This window comes from Rhinatrema bivittatum, chromosome 4, assembly GCF_901001135.1.
Source record: "Rhinatrema bivittatum chromosome 4, aRhiBiv1.1, whole genome shotgun sequence".
Taxonomy (NCBI): Eukaryota; Metazoa; Chordata; class Amphibia; order Gymnophiona; family Rhinatrematidae; genus Rhinatrema; species Rhinatrema bivittatum.
Genome location: NC_042618.1, coordinates 328,311,201 through 328,335,633, shown reverse-complemented (window position 1 = coordinate 328,335,633; position 24,433 = coordinate 328,311,201). Strand labels below are relative to the sequence as shown.

The 24,433-nt window shown below is 41.9% G+C and overlaps 1 long non-coding RNA gene across 1 annotated transcript; it reads left to right on the top strand.

Annotated features, from left to right (window-relative positions):
- LOC115090819 lies at positions 1–21,738 on the top strand. Its single transcript, XR_003856515.1, has 3 exons — positions 1–128; positions 18,149–18,246; positions 20,981–21,738. It is a non-coding gene; the product is annotated as an uncharacterized LOC115090819 (long non-coding RNA).
- Positions 21,739–24,433: the final 2,695 nt, after the last annotated feature.

The following is a 24,433-nucleotide window of genomic DNA, read 5'->3' as shown; positions in this document are numbered from 1 at the left end:
CGATAGTGGCTAGGGGGGAGAGAGAGGGGCTGTCAGGTAAAGCGGAGCAGCAGCAGCAATAGCAATGATTTTCTGACCGGTGCTGGGCTGAGAGACAGACGGAGGGAGAGCTCCGGGGCGGCCGTTTGGTGAGTAGGTAACGGGTTAAATTAAATGTCGTTTACTTCGGTTGGGGGAGGGAGTGGTGGCGGCACGGGGCATAGAATCCAAGGGTGCCTCGGGCCGTTGGCACCGCGAGTCTTCTCGCACCTCGCGGTTGCCTTATACTGTGAGCGGCGCGAGGGCAGCAGCTGCAGCAGGCAAGCCTCTGAGGCTTTTTGTTGGCGCCCGCCTCCTCCTCTGACGACGCGTTGGGAGAAGCGATGAGAAAGGGGAAGTCGAAAGCTGCTAAGAAAGTAGTTTGATACCGAGTTCGGAGTTGGTTCCCGCATTCGATAATCCTCTCTCTCTCTCTCCCAAGTTGTACATCATCTAGAAGCGTTTCTTTCTCTGATTTGTTTTCCTGTCATTTGGGGTGGGGCAATTTGAAGTGAGTTTGCTGCGGACAGTGTACGGGGTGTACGTTTTTCTATGATGTGGTTTAACTCTGCTCGGCTTTCATTTCCTTCCGTACCGGCGGAAATGGTAGAAAACTGACAACTGGGCGCTTCCACCGCCCGGCCGTTTGTCCCTCCTATTAACATCTCTCATAGGCTTCCTATGGGACGCGAGCCAGCATAAAGCATTCAGTGATTGGTGGATCCCACTGTCATAGAAAGGCTGTGTTATGTCCGCGTCCTTGTTTTGCTGGGCGAGGAGAACCAATTTGTTCTTAATGTGTTTAGACTACACTGTTTTTCTAAAACAATTTTTATTAGTTTGTTACGATTGATTGCATGATGCCATCCACGAATTTTTAAGATGACTCTCAAGTGAGGGATTATTTGGAGTGAAAATGTTTGCTCATTCGTGTAGGAGGTGCACTAATACTTGCCCATAATGAAAATAATTTTTTTAAAACAAACCTTCTAACCTACTTAAAAAAAAAACAAAGTTTTGAGAGCTCAGCTTTCTTGGAGTTGGAAATATTTGGTAGATTACGAAATTGACATTCAATCTGTAATCATTAACGTAAAGCAATGGTGTGAGACAGGCCTTGACGAAACTTCCTTAGCTCTAGGAGCTAGCCCAAAAACTTAAGAGCTAGTAGAAGTTCCCGTTCCCTTCCAACAGGGGATTCCTCCTACGAGGTCTGCCACAGCTCCATTATGGGTTGCTTTACAAATGCTGGTTGTGGGGGGGAGGGGGGAGAGAGAAGAAAGGAAAACAGGCCTTTGATGCTCTATACTTCACCTATTTCATGTCTCCTCGCAATTTTTCTCTTCCCTTCTCTTTTAGCTTCCCTTCCTCCTTGCCCCTTTTGTTTCCTTCTCCCTCTAGCCACCCCAACTGCTAACCAGTTGGTCACCCCCCCCCCCCCAAGTAAACAAGACATTCTCAACCCAGTTCACCCCACTTCAAGCAAGCCAGTCCGTCGCCTCCAGCTTGTTTGTCAGCTCTCCCTCCACCTTTTACATTGCTGACTGCCTTGATGCAATCCTGGAACAAGTCTTCTCTTTGGTCAGGCAACACACAGCTCTCAGGCTGATGCAATAATCTGGATGCTAAGAAACTGTGTGTTGGTTTCAGTGCCATGTTATTAAAGCCATATTATTATTTTAAATCCCCTGTTGCAGTAAAGGAATGCTATGCAAATGTATCTAGAGTTAAACTTTAAAAATGTGTTGTTTGGCACAGGTCTAATGCCTGTTTTAAGTCAGGAAGTGTGGGGAGAGGGGCTGTCCATGACAGGCTTTCGCATACAAGTGGGTGGCAGCCTCCCAGTCCCCCACTGACCCAACTGCTCCCCCTACCCAAGCGGGCTTAAAATTGCTGATAGACCCGGGCGAACAAGGCAAGACAGCTGGAGTCAGCGGCACCGGCTGCTCTCATATGTGTTTGAGATCCTGTGTGGTTGAGACAGCATGTATGTGAATACTGAGAGCTGTTTGTGAAAGAGAGTATGTATGATTGAGAACCTGTTTGTGTGACAGTGTGTGCGAGAGAACATGTGTATGTATGATTAAAAGCCTGTGTGTATAAGTAAGAGAGAGAGAGCATGTGTGTCTGTGATTGAGAGCTGGTTTAGGTGAGGGAGCCTGTGTGTAAATGAGAGTATATTTGTAAGCATGTGAATGAGTCTGTGTGAGAGAAAAAGACAGCATGTATGTGTGTGATTGAAAGCCTGTGTGTGTAAGCATGAAAAGACAGCATGTGTGTAAATGTGTAGTTAACAGCCTATTATAAGTGAGAGAAAAAGCATGTGCATGTGTGAGAGGAGAAAGTTGCAAGCAAACCACCCCTCCTCCTGCTAATTCAAAACAATCTCAGGGCACCTGGATATCAAATGTTCCTAGGTGTGCAGAGCAAAACATTTTTCTATCCTTATTATTTTTCATTATTGGGCCTTTGTGTCTGCTATTTTGAAATACTTTATTGGTATCTAGAAATTTTTTTATGAGTTTTTAATTATTGGATATTCCATTAATCAGCTGTTTTGAAATAATCTGTTCTTTTTGTTAGTATGGTTTTTCTGCTATTGACTTTATATTTCTTGATTTGTTTTATAAGGACTGGTGATGTTCTTTTTTTTTCCTTTGTTATACTGCAAACAAACTCTCTGGCTTGATGCAGTTTCCAATTCAATTTCTGTCTGCATGTTTCTAGTTATGCTTTTGGTCTCTTTATTCTTTGTTAGGTGAGGGTCAGCACGTGATTCAGGTGAGGTTTTCTGCTGGCGTGTAGTTTCTGTGTAGGGCTCTATAGTAGCCTGGCTTGTTCCGTTTTCCTAATAGGAGGTGTATTGGTGTCTTAAGGCCTGGTGTAATATTTTCAGTGTTGCCTTTTCTTAGTAAGGTGTTTACTGTTTCAGTACCTGAAATTGGTTCTGTTTTGGTATGGGATGTTTACAATTTTGCGATTTTCTGTTCAGACAATACATATCTTTCCCTTGGTGTCATTCTTAGCAATAAAATATTTATTTAAAATATTTTTATTTCCGCCGTGAATTGGTAATGAGCAGTATGTCACATGTGAGTGTGGTCTGCTAGGTGTGTCACGATGGGAAAAAGGTTGAGAACCACTGCTTTAAAGGATACTAACAAAGCAGGGACGTTAGAGGGTTGCAAGAAATGCTAAAGTAACCCAGCGGCTTTTGAAGTACATAAGAACATAAGACTTTGTTATACTGGATCAGCCCAAAGGTCTATCAAATCCAGTATCCTGTTTCCAATAGTGGCCATTCCAGGTCACAAGTACCTGGCAGGATCCCAAAGGGTAGATGGATTCAAGCTGTTTATCCCAAGAATAAGCAGTGGATTTCTGCAGCTCTACTTTTTATTGGTTAATGGACTTTTCCTCCAGGAATTTGTCCAAAACATTTTAAATGCTTTTAGCTTTCACCACATCCTCTGACAAATTCCAGAGCTTAATTATGCGTTGAGTGTAAAAAAATATTTTCTCTTATTAGTTTTAAATGTATTACCCAGGTAACTTCATTGTGTATTCCCTAGTCCTTTGTACTTTTTGAAAGAGTAAACAATTGATAAACATTTACTTGTTCCATTCCACTCATCATTTTATAGACTTCTGTTATATATCTCCTCAGCAGTCTCTCTTCCAAGCTAAAGAGTCCTAACCTCTTTAGCCTTTCTTCATGGGGGAATGTTCCATCCCCTTTATCATTTTAGTTGCCTTCTTTGCTATATCTTTTTATTTGAGATGTGGAGACCAGAACTGCACACAATACTCAAGATGAGGTGTCACAATGGAGCGATACAGAGGCATTATGATATTCTCTACTTTATTCTCCATTTCTTTCGTAAAAAATCCATAGCATTCTATTTGCTTGACTGCTGCTGCACACTGAGAAGAAGATGTCAATGTATTTCAAAGATGACACCCTAGATCCTTTTCCTGAGTGGTGACTCCTAATACAGAACCTTGCATTGTGAAAAAAAAAAAATAATGGTGCGGTTAGACCGAAGCCACAGGTGCAAGTGGAATAATATAGTGAAGATATATTGTTCACTGTCAACAAAAGTTATTCTGTTTACAAGTGGCATTTATTCAATAGAATATGAAGAGAAACTTAAAAAAAACAAAAAAAAAGAGCAAGAGTTAGTGTTTCCCCTGACACAGGCCGTGTTTCGAGAACCTGCATCGGGAGGGGCCAAATCACATCACAGTTTGAAGGGGAACTCATAAGGCAATAGTCTCACCACAAATTAAAGGAAAATGAAAGGGAAATTATACATGCCTGAGTTTACCTGCTTTTGGGGGAAGACGTTCCGGAACCCATCGGCATTTATGGCTTAAATTCCCCCTTTGTCAAACAAAAGGCATCCCTAGAAGGGCAGCCTATTTGGCTTTGCCTTCGAGACAGTCTGCCAACCAGGGTTTTAACTACAACATATGTCTAGGGAGATACTGCTCTGGCTACCTGCTTAGTAGATGTCCTAGAGTGTATCTGCTAAGAACGCTGCTCCTGAATCGAAACAGACTGCAGGTGGGGAAGCATTCTAATGCTCTTCATTTTCTGTGTGGCTGAATCCAACAAATCATTGCTCTGGCCATGTAGCCACTGTAATCCTATTGCCCTTGAGTGAAAGGCTAGCCAGTTGAAAAAGCTTTTTTTTAAGTGTCTCCAACTTCCAGTTCCAGGGGTCCTTTAATGCTGACCTTACCCCCTCTTGCCCCCCCCCCCCCTCCCCATCCTGCTGGAATGGTGGTCTTCCTTGTGACGGCTGTTACCTTTGCTATCTCAAATAGGCGGCAGTTTTCCTGCTGATGCAATAGTCTTCTTAGACTTCCTAATTCCTAGGGCTGAGTCTGGGTTGTCTCATTCTGCTATAATCATCTCCAGTATGGCTGGGTATACAGGGAAGGCTCTCACTGGCTTTTTAAGTTCTGCAAGGATTGAATTCCCCTTGGCTCTGATTCCTTCACTTGTTCCTTTGTCAGCCTTAACTGTGAAACTTTTGTAATAAGAGCCTCTAACTCCTCTTTCCTAAACAATCTTGCTGCTTTCTTCGCTTCTACAGAGGATGTCTATTCTCCTTTCTCCTGTTCTTCTAAGGACTTTGCCTCCTCCCTTCCTGCCCCAAGGAGTCACTGAGGGTATTGACTGAGATAATGGACTTTGCAGGGGAGACATACTGCTCTAATTCTAGCCAGGTCCTTTTCCCAGCGTGGACCTGGTCTTTATGAGGTGGCAGGTGAGCTTCCGCTTTAAATCCTGTCTTGTGTCCTGCTGCCAGGTTCTTTATTTCTAAGTATGCCCTATGCATAATTGTGAAGAATTCCGTTGAGAAGCTGGAGGCTGTGCTCACCTAACTGTAGTGCTGTGCTTTGCGGGAGGAAGCAGAGCTCTAAAACAAGTGCCTAGACCAGGTATCTGCATCAGTTTTGTTGCTTTGGCCCTGTTGCCTTTTCCTTTTGTCAGATCTGCAACTGTGGCTCACTTCCCCGCATATATTTTGCAGAAAGCCTACTATACTATATTGCCAGCAAGCCCCACACCAATTGCACTTTCTTCCCAATTCTGACATCTGCTTCTGGGTCTAGCCAGGAGAGACTTGGGGGACTGGAGTGGTGGAAAGTGGCCTGGGGCTGAGTAACCACTGCAGGCCAGCCTCTTGCTGCATTGCTATCTTTAACTTCTCTTCTTGGGAAGAGCCTTTCTCATGCAAGATTCCCTAGGTCCAAAGTACGTGGATCTTGGGAAGGAAGATCAGTCTTGTCTTTGTTCCTGTTGCCCTCTACGTTTCTAGTAAATAGGCATGTCAGTATAGTTATCCAATTTTCCACAGAGGGACCAATCAGTTGATCCAATACAGTAAAATTATTTTCAGGGCTATTACACAACCTTTAATAAGGAGCCTGAGTGTTTGGAGGAACAACCCGAGTCTCTAGTGTGACTCCTAGTATATAAAAAGCAGGGGACCAATATCAGTGGGAATAACATTTTCTCAAAATATGACTTTGTTGAAGCCCAAAATGTTTTAATCTTGTCACAGTCCCATAAATTGAGGCTTTGCTCTTCCCCACATCTCATTGGCAATCTGAAGCTGTAATATACGCTGTATAGGCCCAAATAGACCAAAATATTAAACGATACTTTAACTTGATGTGTACTTCTGAAGGGAGATCTTTTAAGGATTTCATCACTAATTTGGACCTATTCTCCAAATGTGTTTTGGTTAGGGTTACTTTAAGTTCTGAAGACCATTTAATAGCAAGGTTAGGAAAAATGGAGTTACTGTAAAATTTTGTACAATTTAGACATAGATAAGAAGGTGAAAACCATAGAGAATGTAATTGGAAAGGACTGTTGATTATAGAATTCCCAGCCCTCTGATAAGACCACCTTAATATAGTTGTGAATTTGCATGTAAAAAAAAAGTCTCTATCTTGAAATGAGTAAGTGTCCATACAATAAGCAAATGAATGTGGTTCTCCCATTCTTATGATATAGCGATATTGTTTGACCTAATTATATGTAATAGTCTACCACCTAAACTGGCACTAAACATTCCCCTCCATTGGAAGGCACAAAGAAAAATATCTTGATAGACCAAGAAGGGATCTAATTTTCCACCAAGCCCATCTCATAGTCTTAAACAATATTAATTGAGTGAAGTCCATACAAATTTCACGGGCATTTGCAAAGATATTTGAGACTTAATGGGAACAGAGGCATTTTCCAGATCTGTTATTGAACCCTTTATAATTGGTCATATCCAGTCTCCTAATATGAGCATTAGGCTGGCCAAATTGTACGTATGTAAATATGCAAAACCAAGGCCCCCAGCTTCTTTCGGAGAAATAATATTGGCGAATTTCATCCATGCATGGCAGCCCTGCCAAATGAAAGCAGCAAACTGCGCTGTATGCTCTTAAGATCACTTTTAGTGATTAAGAAATGGCACCATTTGCAACTTATATAGCAACTTAGGCAACAGAATCATCTTCACTAGGGCCATTATGCCTAAAAAAGATAATGGAAGACCAGTCCAACTGGTCAAGGACTTTTTAAAATCCACTATAAAGGGAGAGATGTTAAGTGAGTACCAGCTATCTGGGAGACTAATTTGATACCCAAATATTTAATGGAGTCTGTTGCCCAACTGAGGGGAAAGTCTGCCCAATTTGTTTGTAAGGTCCCCAATATGTCTATAGCTTCAGATTTTAAAAGGTTCAATTTCAGACCGGAAAAGCTCCCAAAAGTTTTTATAGTGTCCAAAACCTTTGGAATTGAGGATTTTTGCATATCAGCAAAGAGCATCATTTTCAATTCTCATTTCTTATGTTCACTCCCATTATTACTTTATCTCCAAGCACAGTGTGTATAAGGGACTCTAGCGAAAGAATACGTAGTAAAGGGGATAATGGGCATCCCTGCTTGGTACCTCTTTGAAGAGAGAACATAGAAGATGCTTTATCATTAACTCTGATAAATGCTTTGGGATTTTTATACAGTAGGCTAATAGCCTGAAATATGGGACCTTCAAAACCAAAAGCCTGGAGCACCCTCAGCAGATAAAGCCATTCAATGGGATCGAATGCCTTCCCCGCATCGAAACTTACTAAAAGTGGGTCTGATATTGATGGTTTGTGGCAGGCGAAAAGCGCCAATAAAAGATGTCTGATATTGGTATTAGCTTTATGCTCCACCCCAAAGCCCATCTGTTCTGGAGAAATAAGGTGTGGCAAAATATTTTTCCTTCTATTTGCAATAATTTTTGCATCGATTTTAACATCCTGACTTAATAAAGATATGGGTCTATATCAGTGGTACCCGACTGGCTGGTGGGCCCCCAGGACAGGATTGGGGACCACTGGTCTATATGATCCAGGATCTTTGGGATCCTTACCCTGTTTTGGGAGCACTATGATTGCTGCCTCCGACATAGTCTGAGGGAGCCTACCTTGTGAAACCATGCCATTAAAGAGGTTTTGTAAGGTTGGAGCAATATGAGAATGTAATGATTTATAAAATAGAGAGCTAAGTCCATCCGGACCTGAGGATTTATGAAGTTTTAATTCTTTGATCACTCCCAAAATCTCTGAGACCGTTATTGGTTGTTTTTTAAACTTTCCAGGTCAGTGAGAGAGAGCTTGGGAAGACTAAGCTTTTGTAAAAATTCCTCCTGAGAATAAGTATCAGAGTTTTCCGAAGTGTATAAGGACTGGTAAAAGTCCTTAAAAACATTTGAGGGGATTTGTAACTATGTTCCCATCTTGAGTTCAGATAGCGGAAATAAATTTGGATGCCCTTTGGGCTTTGACCAAATTAGCCAGCAAGCGGCCGGATTTATTACCATATAAGTACAATTTTTGACTATATATGACTATTGCATCTTTTGCCTTCTGATGTAAAATGTCATTTAAAGCACATTGGGTCGCTAAGAATTTCTTTCCAAGTCTGAATTTGGGGACTATTCCAGCAATTTTTATAGTGCTGCAGTTTCCCTAATTGCAAAATCCCTCCCCCCCCCCCCCCCCCAAGAACAGATTTATTTGGCCGTTTCCCAAAATGGACTAGAGTCCTTAGTATGGACTTCATTAACTTTCATGTATAGGGCCCATTTTTTTTTTTTTTTTACAAAAATTCTTTAAAGGATAAGTCTTTAACTAGCCATTCTGGCAGATGCCACTGAAATGGGCCAGGGGGGTTAGGAAACAATGTTTTATATGGCAAAATACTGGACAATGGTCAGAAATAAGAAGGGTTCCAATTTCTGCAGAAATCACACATGTAAACAAAGACTCTGAAATTAATATGAAATCTATATGGGATTTATTGGGGTTTGCTTTCGCATAATGCATATAATCCCTTTCGCCCGGGTGTAGGGATGTCTTTAAGGGATATATAGTACTCCTTTTTGTTTCCCCCAACTTGGAAATTGTGGTCTTGGAGCATCTATCCATGCTAGGATCAACTACACAGTTGAGATCGCCCCCTTAAAGTGTGCCTCCTAGTGCAAGATAGCCATTATTATGTTTGTAAAAAAAAAAAAAAGTATAATTATATTGATTAGGGGCATATGCTGAAGCCAGCATCACATTTTTACCTGAAATGTTGCCACTGACCATTATAATTCTTCCCTCTTTCTAGGATTTCTGAAAGGAAAAAGGAACCTGACGACCAATTATTATTGCCACTCCCCTTTTATGCGTGGTACCTGAGGAGTAATAAACATGGGAAAAGCTTTTCTTTTGCAATTTGTCATGCTCTTTAGCAGACATGTGTTTCCTGAAGAAATATGTCACCTTTTAGATCTTTTAATGTAGGACAAAACCTTTTCACATTTAACGGGGGAGCCCATTCCAGCAATATTCTAGCTCATAATTCTGAGTGTTTTAGCCATTAGGACAAATACAAGTCAGCTGTGCCAATCCCCTATATACCAGAAAGATCATTCGTAACGCTGTAGGGGGTGCTACATTCATGTGTAAACCTTTTTAAAAGTTATATTCCCTTAAGCCCATAGACAATGACATAAACTCCGATACCAGCCCTATCCCCTTATCCAACCCCTCCATCCTGTGGGCCTTCGCCGTCACTCATCACTAGGAGAGCTGGGGTCACTAACGCACAACTGTGTGTGTCCGCTCCATGAAACCTGCATTCAGTACGAAAAACAGAAGTAACAAACTTGCATCATGAATCACATTCTCAGTATGTTCAAAAGTTATTATGCTGTTACCAAAACTTGTCCCACCGACACATTCACTGGTTGGTGCATGTTTACTTTCATATTGCTCCACATAGAATTTTTAACTATTTCCTCATACTTTTGGCCTCGCTTCTTTTAAAGAGGAAGAGTTCTCACTTCCCCATATGCTGATACTCTACTCATAGGAACATTAGTTGTTCAACTCATTGTCGAACCAAACCAAAATAATAGTATTCCCCCATGTTCCACTGTGGAGAAACAAATGAATCCATATGAAATTCTTAGAAGGATGAGGCATTAATGTTTCCTCCAATTGTTCCATGAATTTAGTTGCTTCTGGTGGGGATTCAAATGTACGCGTTGAGCCAGCATTACAAATGTGGAGCCATGCTGGATATAGCAGAGCAAAACGAATCTGTTTAGCTGATAATGTGGTGCAAATAGGGGAAAAACTCCTTTTGCTTTGCCGAGACTTTGCTGGAGAAGTCCTGAAATGTCCTTATAGGCGCGATCTTGTAATTTAAGGTCTGTAGTTTGCGAGAGCTCATCCATATTTGCTTCTTGTGATGGTAATTCAGAAATTGGGCTAAAACTTGTCACACTCATGTATTGCCTGGTCTCTGTGCTCCCAGCCTGTGGGCCCGTTGTACCACCAAAGTTGTCGCCAGAGACTGCAAACTCAAGGCCTCTGGAAGCCAGCCAGTTAAAATTTGTGCCAGGTCAATTTCATCTATGTCCTCCGTAAAGCCTGCAAAACGCAAATTGTTCCTTCTCGATCTGTTTTCCAAATCTTTGATTTTTATTCTTCTTGAAGGAGTTTTTTAGACAGTTTATCCAGTTGTCTCGTATGAACCAGCGAATCGTCTTCTACCGAAGAGACGCGACCTTCCAGATGTTCTATACAAGGAGCAAATTCTGTTAGTGAGCCTTTAATCTCAGCAATCTTCTAATTTCCCATGCAAGGCCTCTGTTACTGCATGTGATTGCTTCTATGACTGAGGGGTCCAGCAACGTGCATGAGGCCTGTTCTCCTGCGGCAGCCATCTTGCCTTCCCCCAGTTTCAGTTTCTCATGTTCTTTCTTGTGGGCTGAATCGGCATTCTTGTTGGAGATTTGGACAAGCAGGAGTCGATACTCATAAGGATTGTGAAATAACGCCAAAGTGGAGCGATTTTAGCTGAATGTGTAGGTCAGGATGCAGAGGATTAGAGCAGACACACCCGGAGCTTGCGAGGAAGAAGTCCTCACCGTTGCGTCGTGTCATGAGACCTCCTATTAAAGCTTTTAATTTAATAGCATTTGTTTTTCATGCTTTACCACATTTTTCCATGTTTGTTTTTATAGACGTGATCCTGGGATATGTTCACATTGTTTATTTAAAATTGACGCATTGTGTTTCACCAGTTTCTCCATATTTTTGTTTTGGGGTAAATATTTTGTAAACAAGAAACAGTGAAGGAATTGCTATGCAATGTTTGTCTCCAATTTTTAATGCACAGTACTTTTTATGTTTCAGGTTTTCTTTTTATATAACAAGCCGTTAAGCCCGTTTAAAACGGGCTACATTACATTTTGTTTTCAGTCCATTTTCTAACACAGCACCCTTCTACACTTTTTCTCCCTCTCTCCCCTTCCCCTCTTTCACTCCTCCCCTTTCCTCCACTCAGTCTTACTCACCCTCTGTCTCCCACTGCCTTCTTCCCCTCACTCTCACCTCCCTCCCCTTCCCTCAGTCACTCCCACACCTCTCCCCTTCCCTCAGTCACTCCCCACCCTCTCTCAATCCCATCCCTCAGCCCTCCTCCACTCCCTTTTCTCTGCTCCACAACTTCTTACCCTTCCACTTACTCACATCCCTGTCTCTCACCTCTCCCTCATTCTCCCTCTCCCTTCCACTTACTCACATCCCTGTCTCTCACCTCTCCCTCATTCTCCCTCTCCCCTCATTCTTCCCCACCCCCTACCTCCCTCCCACACACTCACTCAGTCCCTCTCACTCAGTCCCTCCCCCTCACTCAATCTCTCCCTCACTCTCACTCAGTCCCTCCCTCCCTCTCAGTCACTCCCTCCCACTCCCTCTTTCCATCCCTCCCTCTCTCTCTCTCCTCCCTCCCTTGCTGCTACCGCTGCCGCCGCCCTGTTTTTTTTTTCCTGACACTCCTAAGACCGACGTGCTCGCCCGCACATGCGCAGTAGAGCTGCTATCTACTGCGCATTTGCGGCACGTCGGTCAACATTCATTTATTAGGTTGATGGCTTGCAGAAGTATTCGACCCGTTAAACTCAGCAGGTTTCTGTGGATTACAGATGATACACAAATTGTTAGTATGTTGATTGCAAACCAGTATGCTCTTAAAGTAAATTTTCAAAGTCACAATTCATTATTTCTCTGCACTGTTTGTGAAATAAAATAAACTGAAAAATGCTGCTTGCATAAGTATTCAACCCTTTCATACTAGTACTTGGTAGAACCACCTTCAGCTGCAATAGCAGCTTTAAATCTGTTGGGGGGGCTTTCTTTTTGCATTGAGTGTCACATGTATGATTTTTTTTACCCGCCGATGAAAGATTGTATGTGTGCACTCTGTGCAAAGAGCTCCTGGCTCTCGGGGGAATGAGTCCGATCTCTGGAGGCTAGAGTAGCAGACTTGGAGGAACTAAGGCAGACAGAGGTACATTGATGAGACCTTCAGGGACATAGTAGCCAAGTCCCAAATCCAGTCTGCCAGCCCCAGTGCTCCTTGAATCAGAAAGGTCTCCCAGTAGGAGAACATCACACTGGTGTAGCAGGAAGTGATCCTGTAGCAAGGACATCCAGGTGATGTATTGTCCTCCTGCACTGAGGACAAGTCTCCCAGGGCTACTGCCCAGGAGGGGGAAGGGTTAGGCCGGCCATCATAGTTGGTGATTCAATTATTAGAAATGTAGATAGCAGGGTGGCTGGTGGATGTGAGGACTGTCTGGTAACTTGCCTGCCTGGTGCGAAGGTGGCAGACCTCACGCTTCACCTAGATAGGATTATAGACAGTGCTGGGAGGAGCCGGCTGTCATGGTATATGTGGGCACCAACGACATAGGAAAATGTGGAGAGAGGTTCTGGAAGCCAAATTTAGGATTTTAGGTAGAAAGTTGAAATCCAGAACCTTCAGGGTGGCATTCTCTGAAATGCTTCCTGTTCCATGTGTAGGTCCCCAGAGGCAGGCAGATCTCCAGAGTTTCAATGCGTGCATGAGACAATGGTGCAGGGAAGAGGGATTCAGTTTTGTAAGGAACTGGGGAAACTTTTGGGGAAGGGGGAGACTTTTCCGACAGGATGGGCTCCACCTTAACCAGAGTGGAACCAAGCTGCTGGTACTAACTTTCAAAAAGGAGATAGAGCAGCTTTTAAACTAGAACAAGGGGGAAAGCCAACAGTCACTTAGCGGTGCATGGTTCGGAGAAATGTATCCTTGAAGGATACTAATGAAACAGGAGAGTTAGGGCATCCCAACAGAGAAGTTCCAATAAAAGAAAACGTAGCCCATATGCCTACATGTAAAAAATCACTGAAGCTAATGATTTCTAAATTAACCCTAACAACTGAAAAGCAGGTTATTAATACAAACAAAAAACACACTTTGAAATGGCTGTATGCCAATGCCAGAAGTCTAAGAAGAAAGATGGGAGAGTTAATGTATAGCAATAAATGATGAGATTGACATAATTGGAATCACAGAGGCTTGGTGGAAGGAGGATAACAGAATTGGAATCACAGAGGCTTGGTGGAAGGAGGATAACCAATGGGACAGTACTATATCAGGGTACAAATATATCACAATGATAGGAAGGATCAACTTGGTGGGGGTGTGGCACTTTATGTGCAGGAGGGTATAGAGTCCAACAGGATAAAGATCATACAAGAGACTAAATGCTCAGTAGAATCTATATGGATAGAAATCCCATGTGTTGGGTACGAGTATAGTGATAAGAGTATACTATCGTCCACCTGGACAAAATGGTCAGACAGATGATGTAATGCTAAGAGAAATCAGGGAAGCTAACCAATTTGGCAGTGCAGTAATAATGGGAGATTTCAATTATCCCAGTATTGACTGGGTAAATGTAACATCAGGACTTGCTAGACACACAAAGTTCCTGGATGTAATAAATGGCTGCTTCAGTAGCAAATCACCTGGACCGGAAGGTATGCATCCTAGAGTACTGAGGGAACTCAGAAATGAAATTTCTGATCTATTAGTTAAAATTTGTAACCTATCATTAAAATCATCCATTGTACCTGAAGACTGGAGGGTGGCCAATGTAACCCCAATATTTAAAAAGGGCTCCAGGGGTGATCCGGGTAACTGTAGACCAGTGAACCTGACTTCAGCGCCGGGAAAAATAGTGGAAACTATTCTAAAGATCAAAATCATAGAGCATATAGAAAGACATGGTTTAATGGAACACAGTCAACATGGATTTACCCAAGGGAAGTCTTGCCTAACATCTGCTTCATTTTTTTTTTGAAGGGGTTAAAAACATGTGGATAAAGGTGAACCAGAAGGCATTTGACAAAGTCCCTCATGAGAGGCTTCTAATAAAACTAAAAAGTCATGGGATAGGAGGCGATGTCCTTTCGTGGACCTCAAACTGGTTAAAAGACAGGAAACAGAGAGTAGGATTAAATGGTCAATTTTCTCAGTGGAAAAGGGTAAACAGTGGAGTGCCTCAGGGATCTGAACTTGGACCGGTGCTTTTCAATATATTTATAAATGATCTGGAAAGGAATGACGAGTGAGGTTATCAAATTTGCATTTGATACAAAATCTTCAGAATAGTTAAATCACAAGCGGATTGTGATTATTGTTTTTTACGTTACGTTATGCTTTACACTCGTTTACACGTTATGCTTTACACTCCTTGTTATTTGTAAACCGGGTTGATGTGATGCCTATCATGAAACTCGGTATAACAAAAACAATAAATAAATAAATACATTACAGGAGGACCTTGCAAGACTGGAAGATTGGGCATCCAAATGGCAGATGAAATTTAATGTGGACAAGTGCAAGGTGTTGCATATAGGGAAAAATAACCCTTGCTGTAGTTACACTGTAGGTTCCACATTAGGAACTACCACCCAGGAAAAAGATCTAGGCATCATAGTGGATAATACTTTGAAATCATCGGCTCAGTGTGCTGCAGCAATCAAAAAAGCAAACAGAATGTTGGGAATTATTAGAAAGGGAATGGTTAATAAAATGGAAAATGTCATAATGCCTCTATATCGCTCCATGGTGAGACCGCACCTTCAATACTGTGTTCAATTCTGGTCGCCGCATCGCAAAAAAGATATAGTTGTGATGGAGAAGGTACAGAGAAGAATAGATGCCTGGACCTTTTTCAATGTTTATTAAAACAGAGACGTGTTCACAATTTGCCCGACTCAGGCCGAGTTTCGCGACTCAAAAGCCGTTGCCTCGGGGGCTTGAACACTCCACAGTCGTAATTGAAACTCAGTAGTGCAATTTCGTCCAATGTACAATCATTGATTGTCAGCAATGCATAAGACAACTTCCGCAACAGTGAAATTGCACTACTGAGTTTCAGTTACGACTGTGGAGTGTTCAAGCCCCCGAGGCAGTGGCTTTTGAGTCGCGAAACTCGGCCTGAGTCGGGCAAATTGTGAACATGTCTCTGTTTTAATAAACATTGAAAAAGATCCAGGCATCTATTTTTGTGTTTTTCCTGACGGCTATCATAGATCGCCTACCTCTGTGTTTCTTGAAGGTACAGAGAAGGGCAACCAAAATGATAAAGGGTATGGAACAGCTCCCCTATGAGGAAAGGCTGAAGAGGTTAGGGCTGTTCAGCTTGGAGAGGAGACGGCTGATTGGGGGATATGATAGAGGTCTTTAAGATTGAGAGGTCTTGAATGAGTAGATATGAATCAGTTATTTACACGTTTGGATAATAGAAGGACTAGGGCACATTTAAGATTAATCTGCGAAAGTTCTTTTTCACTCAACGCACAATTACGCTCTGGAATTTGTTGCCAGAGGATGTGGTTAGTGCAGTTAGTGTAGCTGGGTTCAAAAAAGGTTTGGATAAGTTCTTGGAGGAGAAGTCCATTAACTGCTTTTATTCACGTTTACTTAGGGTCGGATTTTAAAAGGGTTACGTGCGTAATATATGCGCGTAACCCTTTAAAACCAGCTCATGCGCGCGCCGAGCCTATTTTGCATAGGCCCAGCGACGCGCGTATGTCCTAGGGCTTGAAAAAAGGGGCGGGGAGTGGGCTGGGCAGGGTGGGACCGAGGCCTCCGGCACAGTGACCGTGCCGGGGGATCGTGCGCTGGCACTTGGCCAGCGCGTGCAACCTACGCTTGCCCAGAGGCAGGCATAAATTTAAAAAAATTTAAAAAAAATAAAAATAAAGGTGGGGATTTAGGTAGGGCTGGGGTGCGGGATAGATAGGGAAGGAAGGGGAAGGTATGGTGGCGTAAGGAGAGTTCCCTCTAAGGCCGCTCCGATTTCGGAGAGGCCTCGGAGGGAATGGGGAAAGTCATCGGGGCTCCCCTAGGGCTCGGTGCGCGCAAGTTGCACAAGTGTGCACCCCCTTGCGTATGCCGACCCCGGCTTTTATAATGTGCGCGGCTGCGCGCGCATAATAAAATCAGGTGTAGATTTGTGCACGCTGGGTTGTGCGTGTAATTCTTAAAACCCGGCCCTTGGGGAATAGCCACTGCTATTAATTGCATCAGTAGCATGGGATTTTCTTAGTGTTTGAGTAATTGCCAGGTTCTTGTGGCTTGGTTTTGGCCTCGGTTGGAAACAGGATGCTGGGCTTGATGGACCCTTGGTCTGATCCAGCATGGCAATTTCTTATGTTCTTATGGGGTAAGTTTTTGTTGTGTGTTCTTTTTTTTTTTTTTTTTTTTTTATAGCAGTTTAGCCCCTCCTTCTTTTCTTTTAACTTCATCACTAGCCAATGTATTTTACTTGCTTAAGTTTAAGCAAAACAAGGGGCAGAATGAGACCAGGAAGTCTGCTTGCTCTGGTCGGGGGGGGGGAGAGATGTTTTCTTCTCTGAAATAGGTAAACAGGATTAGAGGGTGAAGGAGGATGAAAGGGTTTAAGGACCAGCTTGGTTAAGAATCTGACCCCTTCCCTGCATAACCAGTCTATTTAGGAGGGATCCTCAAGGAAGAGGTCTGAACGCTGCCTCCATCTGCTGGTAAGAGGACGAAACCCATGCTGAAGACTGATCTATCCGGACTCGAAGAAAGAAAATTAGCAGGTAAGATCTAATTGTACCTTGGTCTTTATTTTCACAGTTTCCTTCAAATTCTCAGTCTGACCAATGGTACTGGAATGAGGGTGTCTTTTATCCAGAAAAGCTAACCTTCCCCTCCCCTCAGGTAGGACAATTGTTAGGGCAATATCTTTCATCTGTGTAAACCTGGAGCTTCCACAGCACAGGGGTTGAATACCTAAGCAAGCAGCATTATTCAGTTTTTAATTGTTTCAAAAAATGCAGAGAAATAATGAGTTGTGACTTTGAAAATTTACTTTAAGAGCATACTGGTTTGCAATAACATACTTTTTGGAAAAATCTGTCATTTGTAATCCATACAAATCTGACTTTTTATGAGGTCGAATACTTTTGCAAGCCTCTGTGTGTATTTTATTTTTAACTTGAGGACCTACTTACTCTTGACATTGCTTTCTGCAGTTTTCCTTGTGTGATTTTTTTTTTTTTTGGTGAGCATTGATGTAAAGTAAATAATAATGCAGTTTGTATTTAAACTTTAATTCCAGCTATATTTATATGTTTATAACCATAGTATATAAATCCATGACTCTTATACATAAAGCCGTTCACAACAGAGAAATGCAATGGTTCAATGATCAATTACAATTCAAAACATCAATCCGACCTACCAGATTCCAACATCTAGCGAAACTGAAGATCCCTGCGCCTAATTTGACCAAACTTTCGACAACAAAAGAACGTTCTTTCATCATTGCTGGATCCACAATATGGAATACTATGCCCTCTGAATTACGCCAGGAACTTTGCCACAAAAAATTTAAACAAAACCTAAAAACCTGGCTATTCAAAAAAGCCTTCTATCAATAAACTGAGTTCTAGTATATACCTTTCAGAATATTTCTACAGACACTCTTATATTAATTTTCTTTTTTTTTTTTTACAAAGTTATAATTAGTCTTATATTCATACAGTTATTATGTTATATTGTAAAGCTCTTTGCTGAATTAATGTTTGAATGTAAACCGAGGTGATGTTTCTTACGGACCCCGGTATATAAAAATCCTTAAATAAATAAATAAATACAAACAAAATTTAGTATTTCTATAATTTGTCGTGTGTTTATATACATTTGCAGATTCTGTTGGTCATGGATGGTGAAGAGATTCCGAATTTCTCCAGTCCAAAGGAGGAAATTGATTATTGGAAAGAACTTTCCAAGAAGTATAAGCAAAGGTATGGACTAATATATGAAACAGGGTGAAAGAACATCTTCTTTTTTTTTCCACAGATTTCGCAAGTCTAGTTACATAAACTGTACATCAGATAGAAGCCAGTGTTAGGTTCAAGCATGGAGCTGTATGCTTTTAGGCAGTTAGCTTCTAGACTGATGAGAGAGGTTTTCTCTATACTCTGTCCTAGAGTTGTTTGGGGTTGGGTTTTTTTTTTGCCTCTTATAAAAGCGGTAGGAGAGCCTGGGCTTAAAAAAAAAAAGAAGAGAATCCTCTTCAGTTCTTCCCAAAAAAAATTTAAGACTGGAAGTCTAGATTAAAACTTACCAGCTCTGCAATAACTGTTCTTTATGTCACAGTAGAGTGATTTTCAGCAATTTACCATCCACGGGTTAGTATGTTTGTGTTTTTTTTCTTTTCTTTGTTCAAATGCTTAGTCCCTTGGGTATTCAAAAAGCAATGAATTTCCAATAGAGCCACCTTGTTAGCTTCTTTTGTTTCTGATACGGATAAAGAGCTAATATTTAAGGAATACTTCAAATTTAAAGCTAAAGGTTTTTATTTATCCGGATCTCTTGTGAAACACAACAGCATAGGAAATTATTCTTTTTCTCTTAAGCAGTAAACGGTTCTCTTGGGGGCTACTTTCTTCCATAAATTTCCCTGCAAACGTATAGTAACTTACCAAGGAAATACCTATGTGTTCCTTGATTCATCTCAATTTGAGACCTTTCTTTAGTTGCGCGATCTGCTGATGTCACTTGATTATAGGGAAGGAGCTATTTAAATGTTTTTGTTTTCAGCTTTCCAGGAATAGTATTGTTTCTACTAGGGAGGAGGAGCAGCCTAGTGGTTAGAGCAGCGGGCTGTGAACCAGGGTTCAAGTCCCACTGTTGCTCCTTGTGACCTTTGACAAGTCACTTTACTCTGCATTGCCTCAGATACAAACTTAAGGGTGGATTTTCGGAAGGCCACTTGCGTAAAATCCGGACTTTTCGCGCGTGGTCGGGCCTAGCACACCAAGCCTATTTTCAAAAAGGCCGGTAAGCGCATAAGTCCCTGAAAGGGGTGGGGCTAGAGGCATGCTGGCAAGGTGCCGGCGCATGTAACTTGCTCCTGCTCCCTGGCAGGAGCAAAAAGTAAAATACCAAAATTAGGGGTAGTTAGGGGGAGGGGCAGGGAAGGGAGTTTAGGGTAGGGGGTTGGGAAGTTCCCTCCCAGTTCACTCCTTAATTGAAGCGGACAGGGAGGGAGTTGGGGAAGGCCCCGATGCGTCGCTGCGCGTATTTGCAAATTTATTACCCCCCCTTGTGAGCGCTGACACGGGTTGCACACGCACGTTTTGAAAATCTACCCCTTAGATTGTAAGCCCTCTGGGGACAGGGAAATACCTAAAGCTCCTGAATGTAATCCGCTTTGAAGTGCTGAAAAAGCAAGAAAAGCAGAATATGTAAATATAAACATAATGGGCTGGATCTTACGATCTAGGCCCGATTTTATAACATGCGCATGCAGCCGTGAGCATGTTATAAAATCTGGGATCGGCGCACGGAAGGGGGTGCACACTTGTGCGTGCCGAGCCGCGCGGCCTTCCTCTCATCCCTCCCGCCCTATCTAAACTCACCTTACCTTTAACTTAGAAGTTGCACCTGCCTCCGAGCAGGCATAGGTTGTGCGTGCCGGCCGACAGCCAGCCTGCAATCCTGGGCACAGCGGCAAATGGCCGCTTGCCTGGAGGCTCTGGCCCCGCCCATGCCCCCCTTTTTTCAAGCCCCGGGACATATGCGCGTCCCGGGGCTAGCACGTGTCGCTGGGCCTATGCAAAATAGGCTTGGCGCGTGCAGGAGCGGTTTTAAAGGGTTACATGCGTATCCCTTTTAAAATCTGCCCCTTTTTGCTTATTTCCCCAGGATGTGGGCTGTTGAATTCTGTCTGTTAGAAAGGATTTACATTGCATTATATGCTTTTTCCTTTTATTTTTTTTTTCTTGCTTAATGTGTAGTTACTGATGTTGCAAGATTCCCTGTATTATGATTAGAAAGACAGCTAATCAATTTATGATCCAGTATTTAGTTTTTCATGTTTAATGAGAAGAGAAAAATTTGAAAGATTGTAACACATTGGTCTTTATTCCTGCTCTTGAAGTACCGTATTTTTTAAACTGAAAGGCATTGTGTGGCATTACAGGAACAAATATTAAACACATCTGCCAGATGCCATAAATTCAGTGCATAATGTATTTAAATACCTGAGTTTTAAGAGTTTAGTTGTGCAATCAGTTTATAGTATTGCTGCTTCTATCCAATCTGCTCTTGCCCTGTGGTGCTAGGCTTTCTGCGGTATGTTTGAGAGCACCCAGAAGCTGAACATTGGGGTTTTTAGATCTCCCTTCCACTCCAAAATGCGTACCTGAACAGTTCTTGTCTCTTTTTTTTTTTTTTTTTTTTTTACTGTTTGAAGGCTAAGTGAAAACTCTCCTGCAAGATTGACTGTATCATTTTTGCTTTAGTGCTGGTACAACTGCCCTGCAGCAGAAATATCTTTCTCTCCTTCCCAGAGCCTAAGCATAGAGCTTCAGCTTCCTGTTGCACCTAACAGGGCTTCTGCATTGCCGTGCTGAGGCCAAACCAACTGACAGTTTCATCTGGGCTGTTGGATAAAACTGTTAACAAGTTAATGTAATTTAGTTTTGTGACTATCGTAAATACCTTACTTTGTCCTCTTTTCTTACCCTCTAGTTGCCAGGAAGCACGAGAAGAGCTTGTTGAATTCCAAGAGGGAAGTAGAGAATTAGAAGCAGAGCTGGAAACACAGTTGGTACATGCTGAGCAGAGAAATCGAGATTTACAAGCAGATAACCAAAGATTAAAACAGGAAGTAGACACATTAAAGGTACTTTTAATCCTGCTAAGCACATACTGACACAGACTACTAAAAGATTTGTAAAATTTTCTGTTTTTCTTACCTATAAAATTCATCAGCTTTACAAAGAGTAGTGGTGATTACCACTGTCACTGGGACCACATAATACCTCTTCTAAAGTCACCACATTGGCTCCCTGTTTACCCTCCATTGCCTCAGGTACAAATTTAGATTGTAAACCCTCTGGGGATAGGGAAATACCTACAGTACCTGAATGCAATCCACTTTGAAGTGCTGAAAAAAGTGCAAAAAGCGGAATAGAAAATAAATAAATACATACACTACAAGACTTTCATCTACAAGTGCAGTCATACTGCAGCACCTCATTCTCATCTCTTTCTACATTCTTCAAGCAAGCTGCTCTTATCAGTGTCCAGCTCCCAGTTTTGCGCTTTTCACCTCACTGAACTAAATGCCTGAAATGGCCTTTCTGAGGTGGTAAGCCATGCTCCAATTCTGGCAATGTTCAAATCCCATCTAAAAAAACAAACAAACTTCTTTTTGAGGCTGTTTTTAAATCCAATCATGGCCTTATTTAATCAGTTTCTACAATAAATAAAGTTCATCTTGTGTATCTGTCTTGATCTGATAAATTCCACAGAACAGGAATTGACTCTCTTATGTGAGCCTGTACAGTGTTATGCATGTCTTGTATCATTATAGAAATGTTTATTAATAGTAGCAGTAATTAGTTGTCACAAAAATGGGTTAGGACCTAGGACAGCTTTCTCTGGGTGTTATACATTTGCTGCTTTTCATTATGTTTGACCTGGTTAATTTTTAATAAGAAATGCCATGCTGGGTCAGACTAAAGATCCATCAAACCCAGCATCCCATCTCCAAATGTAGCCAGACTGAGTCCCCTGTAAGTACCCAGCAAATCCCAATATGAAAGTGTTTCATGTTGCTTTCTATAAGATTTTGGATGGAGAAACCAAATTCTGTTTAATAATTATTTATAGACCTCTCCTCCAGAAGCTTGTCTAAACCTTTTTTAGCCTTAACCACATTTTCTGCCAGTAAGTTCCAAAGCTTAATTGTCCATTTATAGAAAAAATACTTTCATAAAATTTGTAGTAAATCTGCTACCTGTTAGTTTCAGGGTCAATATACTCTACAATACACAAAAAACAACTTTGGATAGCAAAAGATTCACTGTATTGTTATCAAAAGTCACCTGGGCCAATCTAGCTGCTTTCAGTTTCACATAATAAGGAATTCCAGGCTTGATTTTTCAGGTATTGAAGAACATGATGGATTCTATCAAAAAGGTAGACTGAACTATGATTCTTCATTTATATAAAAAAGTTTGGTTTTCTGTTACAGTTCCCCTGTTTGATGTAAACCGATCTGATATGGTATTTAACCATGAAGGTCGGTATAGAAAAATGCTAAATAAATAAAAACAGATGTAGAGAAATTGGGAAAGCTTTGTGTTAATATTCACCCAAGAGAAAAATAAAGTAAGACACACAGAGTGCCAAAGATAGCAAAATGATGATTACTTACCCTGCAGTGCTGGCCTTAAAATGGGGGTGACACTGATTGAATTCTTTAATATGACACCTTATTAAAGTTCATGAAATGTGGCTTTTTTCCCCCCGTATAGATGACCTGGAAATTTTGCACGCCTTATCCTGCCTTGTTTTTCCAGTTTTTATAAATGTAGTCCCTATCCCTCTTGAGCACAGGGGACACCATGCAAATTCCTCTGACCAAGGTGGAAAAGTCAGCCTTTTAGGGTTTATTCAATTGATAAGCAGGGCTGAATAAGCCATGGCACCAAACATACCCGTCTCTATCTAGTAGAGCTTTTAGCTGTACTGAGCATATGTGGAAATTCCCACTCTGGCATTGCCTCATGAGCCTCCTTAGTCTGGGGGTTTTTTTTTGTCTGAGCACAACACAGATGTGTACTCCTTTTTTTTTTTTTTTTTTTTTCTTCATTCTTTTCATTTTTTCTAAACTTCTTATTTGTATTTTCTTATTATAAAGGTTGTGCCTCAGCAGCACTTTTCTAGGCTCCAAAAATTTAAAAAATAAATTGCCTTCTCAGGATATCTTTTTCTGTTATATGTAAGGGCCCCGCCCAAAAGTTCTTGTTCTTTGTCAACCGATGCGATGTGCGAACGGATATCGGTATAGAAGAGACTTTAAATAAATAAATAAATATCTAGCAAAAGATGACGAAAGTGGATTCAAAAACTGTATTTGCGGCAAAGTAATGTCCATTACAGACTGACATGAACTCTGCTTCATTGCCTAGGACCAGAACATCACAAGGCCAACTGCTCTAATTGCAGATTGAATGTCCCCACATACACAATGCGCCAGAGCCTATAAAATGGAGGAACTCTATAAAGCACTTATAAGTCACCCCTCTTCCTGCAATGCAGCATTGTCTGCCTCATTGGGAAGAGTTGAGCTGGAGCTCCTCAAAAGCTCCCTATTCAGCAAGGCAGACCAAAACACCAAGACTTGAGTAGTGCTTTCTGGCCTGCATCAAAGAAAAAGCAGCATCACTGCTGTCATTTGTGGGGCTGTTCTCCAGGAGTTGATGTGTGAAGAGGGGGAGTTGATGCTTAGATTTTTATAATAGTGCAGAGTGTCTTTTGTATTGAGATATGTGTATGTTTTACCAACTCTGTGCTTAGGTGCATTTACTATTAAAATGTAATAAACTTAAATTATTTTTTATGTTGGGATTTATTTGGAAAATATAGAATTAAACTGAGAATATCATAATGCCTTTGTATTGATCTATGGTATGAATGCACCTTGAATATTGTATGCAGTTCGGGTTGTCCCATTCCAAAAAAAGACTTGATGGGCATAGAAACTTTATTGCAGGTATGAAATCACAGGGGTAGATTTTATAAATTTGCGCAAGTGCGTACTTTTGTTCGCGCACCAGGCGCGAACAAAAGTACGCTGGATTTTATAAGATACGTGCGTAGCCGTGCGTATCTTATAAAATCCGGGGTTGGCGCGCGCAAGGGCGTGCACATTTGTGAAACTTGCACGCGCCGAGCCCGGCGCACGCGTGCCATCACCTGACCCGGGGGCTGGTCTGGAGCCCTCGACCACGCCCCCGGGCCAGCACCATGCCTCCGGTCCCGCCCCGGGACTTACGCGTGTCCCGGGGTTGTGCGAGCACCAGCAGCCTATGCAAAATAAGCCCCCTGGCGCACAGGGCTTTTAAAATCCGGCCCTCAGTGTTTTTGCTTGACCTCTTCCTTGTCATTTTGTCCTTGTATTAGAATGGTTGT